Raw genomic sequence first — 10,000 nt, 5'->3', positions numbered from 1 at the left:
GTCTGCAGACTGTCTGACTTCCTCTGTGGCTCTCAGCTTCCTGCTGCAGAGGAAGATCCTAAATGAAAAGAGTCCTGAAGCAGCTGGTCACTGTCGTTGTTATCAGACGTCAGCGCCACAACGGGACTACTTTCAGCGGCAGATTACTCCACGCTCGGTGCTGAGTGAATAGTGCTGGCAGCAGGATGCTGTCTGTGGGGTTGAGTCAGAGGGAACTTCAGTCTGTGTGTTTAAGACTTGATCCAATACCACCAGATCTATCCTTTAACCTGCCGGAACACCTGTTTATTGAATCCAGGAAATTAGGATCAAGTTATCCAGAGATATTTGTTCTTATCTTTTATTGAGCGGATGAAGTGGATTCTAATCAGTCTAACGAGAGTCAGGACGGATGTCCTGTCACACCGACTCTACTGTGTCATTTCCTGGTGTGGTGTGTGTGTGTGTGTGTGTGTGTGTGTGATTCCAGCCTCCTCTACCATCACTTAAAACAGAGAGGAAGAGAAAACATTGTAATCATGAATGTACATAAAGTCTATTTTATTACATTGTTTTATTGTAATATTTATTCTCACAATGTCATTTCTGACACAAACCAACCAATCAGAATGACCCATCACAAACTGGCCAGTGTCAACATTAATAAACATTAGCACCACATGGGGCATGAGGGACAGTTATGAATAAGAAAACAGTAATAGTAAAAGATAAAAATAATGCCATTGGCCAGGATTAAAATATGATATACATTCTTAAAGTACACCAACGAGCTTGGACAAAAACATCTGGGGATCCATTCTCTCTAAGTCTCATATGATTTTTTGTTGTTGTTTTTTGCTAGAATAAACTTCCCATCTTCATTAGTTCTTGTATGAAGGGCCCTAAAAGCCTCCTTGTTGAGTTGTCTCCATGCTTTGTACACAGAGTAGCATCGTGTACTACATGTACAAAAACACTGGAGATCATGAAATGCTTCAGTCCTACTTCAAACACTGCCCCTTGTGGTTGAAATGAGGAACTTCATGCTGTTCTCCAACGTTCTGCCTCGCAGTGGTGGAAACATCCTGGAGGAGTTTTGGGATCTTCAGTTTGTAAAAGCACACTGTTAAACGTGACATTACAGGGGAAGCAAAAAGTACTCTCAAAAATAAAAGTACTCGTGAAAGTACTTGAGTAAAGGAGCTCGACGGCTCCGCCTGCCGTCTGTTAAAGGAAACGCATCGTGTTGAAAACAATGTTATAGGTTCAGGGAAGTTTGAGTTCTGATCATTGACTTCACGGTTGTGTTTCCATCATCCTGGTACCCAGACGTGTTAAAATGAAGTGATGGAGGGAACTCACCGCCAGGGCAGAGGTGCAAAATGAATTAAGGAATTGTAAAACTGTTTAAATAGATAAGACACATTCATGAAGCAATAAGATGGATGAGGACTAGACACACTGCACGTTTAACAATGCAGAGCTCATGGCTTAAACACACACACACACACACACACACACACACACACACACACACACACACACACACACACACTGATATATACTTGCAGCATATTGTGGTGCAAGCAGCCAGCAAATTAGTCACATCTGAAACAGTCTAATTAACCCAGAGGAGCTTAACCCACTTATCACAGTGAGCAGAGAGCGAGAGACGCAGACATAGACACACACAGAGAGAGAGAGAGAGAGAGAGAGAGAGAGAGAGAGAGAGAGAGAGAGAGAGACTATCTCCTTTACTGATTGATTTCTCTCATCAAGTGTGCATGTGTGTGTATTTACTTTCTTCAGTCTGATTGATTGGCTTGTTCAAAGCCAACCCTTTCCTTGTCCATTCATTACTAAACACACACACACACACACACACACACACACACACACACACACACACCAGTTTCCTGACACATGCGTTGGCTTCCTCTGGCAGTACTTGTTGTCATCTACATGAGACATTCATATTGAGTGTTTAACTGCATGTGGTCACTTCCTATTGGACCTCTGCCTTGGCCCCGCCCTCCCATTCAGAGCAACGCTCTCTCAGCCACACACATCCTCCAGTCACATGTGCTTACGCCTGTTCAATGAGTTTGATCCCACTTTGATTATTCTGGGATGCATTCACACTTCCAAGAGAACCCGCTGAATCTCCTCTTTCCACTGCGGCAGACCCTCCGACAGCGACCCGACCGTCTGCCGCTCTGTCTGGCAGACGTGTGCATATTTGTTCCGGTATCCTCTGAGGTCCAGCACAGACGTGTTCAGAATGAGCTGCAGACCCGGGTCCTGTGTGGACCGGGATAGCCGCTGACAGCAGTCTGCTATGAATAGACTTCTGTTCTGTTGGCCTCCGATGCGCCGGACAGGTGGACGAGAACACCGCCATCTTTTTGGCTTTGGTTTGCCCTGACAGCAGCGCTCAGAGCATTAATGTGTACAGTGACGTAATGACCATACATGGACACGAAGTCCCAGACGTTGAGAAACCACACGAACCAGATCGATCGTGCTGTGATTTAATCGCAATGAACGGATAAAACGTGGCAGACATAACTACGTATTGATGCAGATTGTCAGAAAGAGGATGATGAAGATGTTTGTATCTGCTCTGCTCAGATGGCTGCTGCAGCAACACTTCATCACCTCGGCCTGAATGCAGCGGTGATGCCGTGACACTGTAACACGGTGCCTTCGTCTGGTCTCGGTCGTGAGGTTGTGAGGTCAAAAGGTCACGAGATCCTGGAGCTCTGGGCGACCACAGACGGACACAAGCAGGTTTACTGCTTTTCTGATTCAACAGGCACAGATGTCCCAATGTCGCAAGTTCCACATCTATTGAACTTGTTTTTTTATGGCACCGCAGAAAAGTTTGCTCTCGTTTTGTAGGAACACGAAACCTGATGTTTCTGACCAAGTCTGAGAGTCGCTTGCTAATCTATCAACTTCTCTCTCTCTAGATCCTGAAGCCCAAACAGTTGAAGAACAGCGCGTGGCTTGTCGGCAGCACACTAAAAAGCCTCTGCTTCCTCGGCTCCTCCTTCCTTTCCCTCGTCTTCCTCTCACGGGTCACATCATCTGCTGATGGCTCTTCCTCCTCCATCCAAACAGTCCATATCTCCTGCTTCAGTCTGGTGCGGCAAAGCCTTAACGTCAGCGCATCTCTCTCTCTCTCTCTCTCTCTCTCTCTCTCTCTCTCTCTCTCTCTCTCTCTCTCTCTCTCTCTCTCCTCACTGTAATAATCAATCATCAGTACCCCTCCACCCTCTTTGAGCTGACAGATACTATTTGTTATACTGCTTCCACAATGCTGGACTGCGGTATTCACTGGCACAGGTAAGCACACACATACAAACACACGCACACACACACACACACACACACACACACTCTTGAGGAGCAGGCACAGTGGTGGCGCTATAAAAAGGTTTTGTCCACATTCTGTGAGAGGACTTCATGAGAGTTTTTAGACGTGTTGCACACTTTCCTTCACGTCTTTCCTTCTTTCAGATGAGGCTGACACGTATTCCATCAGGCTACAGGAGCACTAAAACTAAAACATGAATCTCATCTTTGCATCACTGCTACGATGAGACTCACACATGAATGACACATCTGTGTCCCGGCTGTGTACATTGTGTCAACGCTGATGCGACAGAAATACAGAAACACAAGCACATCCGAGGAGCCGGTCCTGCCGGCGACGTCTGCGTCAGATCCCACAGAGCCCACAGCCGAAGAGCTGTAAACACGACTTAACCTCAACGGACCGGAAGGCTCAGGGCTCACGTCCCGTCAGCACCGACAACACGGAGCAAACAGGACTGTACGAGATGCACCACTGCACAACGAGACTCACACAAGTCTCTCACCCAAATGTACATTTACAAGATTACACTTGAACGCATCATGCTAACGCTTACTCATTTTTACTGAAAAGAGCTTGAATGCATCATAATGTCACTCAATAGGACCTCTGTACGTTAGCGGTTAGCTCCAGTGATGCTAACTAGCTCTCCTCCTGTCAATTCAAACTGATTATGATGATCACAATGTGACATCATCAAAAGTCAGCGACTAGAACGCATTAATGCTGATCTCCTGATCATGTTTTTACTGAATATCGACAAAAAAAGAAGATTTCTAAACGGTTTGCCACGTGTTTGAACCTCAGATTAATATCTGAGGTTCAACCACGTGCAAACCGTGCTGGTACTCCATTACTCCACTACTTTACCGCAATATTATTATTTCAAACAAATATCAGAATGAATAAAATAAGACAACAAATGAACTCAGTGTCCATGTTCATTAACCTTTTGGAAACTGCAAAAATCCTCCCGCGCCCATTTTAAGTCCCAGCATGCCCCATCAAGACAATCTTTTGGCATAAAATACGTAATTGTTCCATTTTTGAACTGATCTACACAGTTTTTTGACCTATCTCCTTCCTAACAGGTCAAGTCTTTGTTTTATTGTGATTGTTGTTGCAGGTTCTGATTCTTTAGGTCCTCATCTTTCCATAAAGGTGTTTTATTGACGCTCCAGGAGGCATTTTTTGGGGAATCTGGCTCACATCATGCTGGATGTTCAAAGTTATGATCAAAATATCTTTTAAAAGTGATTTTGCTTTGCATATATTCTTTTTTCTCTAAAACTTTGCTGAACAAATACAAACAATGAACACAAGTATTGGGCTTAACTTGGGGTTCCCACGATGACTCAAACAGGGAAAAGGAGGTCAGGAGACAAAATTTGTTTCTACAGGTTTCAACGGGTTAATACTGAGTATTAGTGTCCACCAACAGGATTCTTCCTTTGGCTTTTAGATTTACTGCAGAAAACTAACATTTATGATACTTACAGGTTTTGTTCAGCGAGACAATCTTTACAAATGAACGCCACATTTATGATTTTTAGAACGTGAATACAATTCACCAACAAAGGAAGTGAACACATGCTGTGCTGCTTGTGTCACACGTCCAAGTTTAACATGTCTTAACATACATGTTGTATTTCTAGTGGTTATATTCACAATATGTGACGATGTCAGAACCAATTTAAATCCTCCACAACCCTATCGTATTTCATATGGCACAAAGAGAAGATATAATATGAATTTATTGCAAATTAAATTACATCTAGTGGGCCAAAACAAAAGTATTAGATAAAAGCACAAAAGTTTGCATGTTCCATCAAAATATCCCCAAGAAATGTTTGTGACTGAAGCAGCAGAAAGCCAACAAGGCCTTTTTTATATGAAATTGTTTTTCCAAATCTACATTTCTTCCTCATAAACAGAGATAATGCTGCTGGAGCAGAATGAATGAGTCCATGAGTAGATCCTACAGGAGATGGGATTATACACTGCAGACACTGCAGGGACGGAGGGAGAGGAGAAATAATGATGAAGAGGAGGCAGAAGAGAGGGAAGAGGAGAAAATGACTGAAATACATTCATATGGAAATACAAACAGGCCGAGCTATGCAGCTGTGTGTGTGTGTGTGTGTGTGTGTGTGTGTGTGTGTGTGTGTGTGTGTGTGTGTGTGTGCGTGTGCGTGTGTCTCGTACCGCCAACCTCAGCATTTTTCACCATTATTCTTGGTCATTTGATTTGAGAGGCTCTTAGGATGAACCTGCCGATGCAAGCACTTCTGCAACAGCACTACACACACACACACACACACACACACACACACACACACACACACACACACACACACACACACACACACACACACACACACACACAGGGATCCTCATGAGACAGTCAATATTGCAGAAAAATCATCAGTGTGTGCACACGCCCACACCTGAATGAAATGTCAGTACATACCTCAGTGTGTTTCTACTTTACACGTAGTACACACTAATACTGTCATAATACTACTGTTATAATACTACTGTCATAATACTCCTGTCATAATACTACTGTCATAATACTCCTATCATAATACTCCTGTCATAATACTACAGTCATAATACTACTGTCATAATACTCCTATCATAATACTCCTGTCATAATACTACAGTCATAATACTACTATCATAATACTCCTGTTATAATACTACAGTCATAACACTACTATCATAATACTCCTGTCATAATACTACAGTCATAATACTCCTATCATAATACTCCTGTCATAATACTCCTGTCATAATACTACAGTCATAATACTCCTATCATAATACTCCTGTCATAATACTACAGTCATAATACTCCTATCATAATACTCCTGTCATAATACTACTATCATAATACTCCTGTCATAATACTACTGTCATAATACTCCTATCATAATACTCCTGTCATAATACTACAGTCATAATACTACTGTCATAATACTCCTATCATAATACTCCTGTCATAATACTACAGTCATAATACTACTATCATAATACTCCTGTTATAATACTACAGTCATAACACTACTATCATAATACTCCTGTCATAATACTACAGTCATAATACTCCTATCATAATACTCCTGTCATAATACTACAGTCATAATACTCCTATCATAATACTCCTGTCATAATACTCCTGTCATAATACTACAGTCATAATACTCCTATCATAATACTCCTGTCATAATACTACAGTCATAATACTCCTATCATAATACTCCTGTCATAATACTACTATCATAATACTCCTGTCATAATACTACAGTCATAATACTACTATCATAATACTACAGTCATAATACTACAGTCATAATACTCCTGTCTGCATTGGTTGACCTGTTGACCTCACGTCTGCTCAGCAAACAGGTAGCTGTGACACAGCTTTTGCTTCGTGTCTTCTCCGTCAGGGGGAACACTTCTGGGTTAAATCCATCGATCCCAGTGGTCACTTTCACCTTGCACAAATATTTAACCAATGAAAAGTATTCAACAGAGATGTGAGCAGACCTCATGAACCTCTTCAGACTGTCGGTGAGCCCTCAGACCTCCACCTCCTCTCCTGGACAGAAGCAGTAACCTGAGTGTCTGACGGCGCGGCCTGACTTCCATAAAGAACACTTCTCCTCTGCAGTCTGCCCAGAGGATTCAGCGGTCCAGGTCTGGAATCACCGGTAGACCTCATGTGACCTCATGAGACCTCATGAGACCTCATGTGACCTCATAACACATCATGAGACCTCATGGGACCAAATGGAACCTCATAAGACCTCGTGAGAGACCTCATGAGACCTCGTGAGAGCTCGTGAGAGACCTCGTGAGAGACCTCATGAGACCTCGTGAGACCTCGTGAGAGCTCGTGAGAGACCTCGTGAGAGACCTCGTGAGAGCTCGTGAGAGACCTCGTGAGAGACCTCGTGAGACCTCGTGTGAACTCATGAGACCTCGTGAGACTTCATGAGAGACCTCATGAGACCTCATGAGACCTCATGAGAGACCTCATGGGACCTCATGAGACCTCGTGAGACCTCATGAGGGACCTCATGGGACCTCATGGCATCTTATAGAGACTTCATGAGACCTCATGAGACCTAATGAGACCTAATGAGACCCTGTGAGACCTCATGTGACCTCATGTGGCCTCATGAGACTTCATGAGACCTAATGAGACCTCGTGAGACCTCATGTGACCTCATGAGACCGCAAGGGGGACCTCATTGGACCTCATGGGTCACACATGAGGTCCCACATATAATATTAATAAAGTCTGAATTATCCCATTGTTTCCTCTTACTTTTCCAATGACATAATATTACTCCTCAGGATTTTCCTAATTAGAAGAAATCGCTGACCAATGGTCTTGATTGTTTTTCTCAGTTTATGTTTATGAATTGTTCCTGTTGAAGCGTTCATGCTTAGTAACGCAAACCCGGCTCATTCTCAGGGTTGTTGTGCAACAAGAACCGCCCACACGGACATTTATTCCAGCAGAACGATCCTGGTTCTGTTGGCATCGGGAACCCGTCAGCCTCATGCTCTCTGCTGCAGCAGCAGCCTCAGGCGACCTTCCTCCGGCTGAATATCTGAGTCAGCAAGAACACTGGTATATCTACACTGTAAAATGTACAGTGTAAAATAGGAAAACATCTTAGCCTTGACTTAGAAGTGGCCTTTTGTTCAGGTCTGTTGCATTGTCATAAAATAACGCTTCACCATGTTTTGCTCTAACTCTTAGAACAAGACGGAGGCTCGTCCCAGGTCTCCTGAGGGTCACAGGGTTCATAGGGCAGTGGTGTGTTTGGGCCCAGAGCCACAGCGGGAGTAGACTTTGAAGTCCATCAGAGTGACTGGACATCAGTGTAGGGAAGTGAGAACTGGTTTCCTGGTTTCCATCAGGACCCTGACAGCAAAGCTCGGCATAGGTTGGAGTTGCCAAAGACCTTTCTTAATTACTCCTCTGGTCCTTGCAATATTTCTAAATAAGGAGTTCATCTGATATCTTGTCCTTGAAAAAGGATAAAAAGTTAAAAATAGGTTAAAAATAGTTTCAGAGATATTGGAACTCGAGGATTGGTTAACATGCCAACTTTAGCAAAGAGATGTGTGTATATATCAGTGGCGGGCCGTGGTTTCAGACCTAGGCCTTCAATGAGTGCCCTATAGTCCACATCACGGGCGGACTGGGAGGAAAAAGTGTCCCTGGAGTTACTGTCACCGACCGAAACCACTCATTACACGGCGCGTTCATACAGTCCACCCTGTATGGACCCACTCCACAGTAGACACCCGACCCGTGGACCCGACCCGCGGAGCTGGCAATCACAGCGTCGCGGACTCCCTGAACTCCCAGAAACCACTCAATACAAGACGCGAACGCCGGCGTGTGTCAGTCTGTGACAGAAGGGACACTTTTCCCCCAGTCCAGGTGTGATGTGGACTATACGGTACTCATTAAAGGCCTAGGTCTAAAACCACGGACCGCCACTGATATATATATATATATATATATATATATATATATATATATATATATATATATATATACACACACACACACACACCATATTTGGAGAGAATTCCGTTTCCAATGAAAGGCAGTGTGTTTTGCAGCTGGAGGGTCACTTGTGGAGAAAGTGACCAGGATGAGACGTGACCTCAGGATGAGAGAGGGAGTGTTCAAGATTGAAAAATAAATTGTGGGTGAGAGTGTGTAGTCCAGGCCGTTGGGGTGAATGCCGCGCCGGAAGAAGGTCGAGCGTTTCCAGAACACAGCGGAGGTTGTGGAATCTGAGTGTGACTGAAGTGACCCACGGCGTTGCTGGGGAAACCGGTTTACTGAGGACCGTGAGGGAGCTTAAGGGTAAAGTCACGCTTCACTATTTCACAGGTCTGACTTGGAATGTGATTACAAGCAATATGAAGGACAACTTCCCAGTGATCAGCCAGGATGTGAGGAAACATGTCCATCATGTCGTCACCTCAGCATTGATATGTTCACGCAGCGGGACAGAGGGATCTACAGACGGCACATCAAGCAACCAGCAGGAGACATAACGGCACGGGGGAAGAATCATAGAATATGACAGTTCGGATTATAACATTTAAATAACCAATCTAATGTCTTTTAGCTAGAGACATACATGAGTCAAACATGTTATGTAGATGGCTCCAAAAGCCGTGGCTCGTGTCAGAAGGTGCAGCCTTTAGAAGAACAGCTGTTTAGATGGTCTGCAGAGAATCCCCATGCCCCTTTCTTTATTCAAGGTGTAGTCAGAAAAGATGTGTTTTTGCTTCACGGTGGAAGACGTAGAAACTATCTGCTGTCAATGGGGAGCTCATCCCACACAGTCGTGACTTTGTTGAGTGTTTAGCTCGCAGTGACGGAGCTACGAGCCGATTGGCCGATGCAGAGCGGAGTGAACGAGCCGAGTCTGAGAGGTTTCATCATGTCCTGGATGTAGATTCGATCTGGAACACAACTACCAATGTCTGAGGTTATCAAAAGATGCAGCTGCGGTTTTGCTTGTGATGGTCCTCAGTGCCCTCACGCACAGAACACCCAGAAGACGATGCAGGGAACACTGACTTACGCAATGCACA

General features: G+C 44.1%; 1 protein-coding gene across 9 annotated transcripts in view; it reads right to left on the bottom strand.

The window, feature by feature from the left end:
- Positions 1–10,000, bottom strand: part of rbfox1 (RNA binding fox-1 homolog 1) — a 112,685-nt gene that overhangs the window by 80,402 nt on the left and 22,283 nt on the right. The gene's annotated exons all lie outside the window — the stretch shown is intronic.

This window comes from Clinocottus analis, unplaced genomic scaffold, assembly GCF_023055335.1.
Source record: "Clinocottus analis isolate CAN_PGR_092001 unplaced genomic scaffold, fCliAna1.0.p SCAF_34, whole genome shotgun sequence".
Taxonomy (NCBI): Eukaryota; Metazoa; Chordata; class Actinopteri; order Perciformes; family Cottidae; genus Clinocottus; species Clinocottus analis.
The sequence above is the reverse complement of the archived record's forward strand: the minus strand, read 5'-3'. Positions and strand labels throughout refer to the sequence as shown.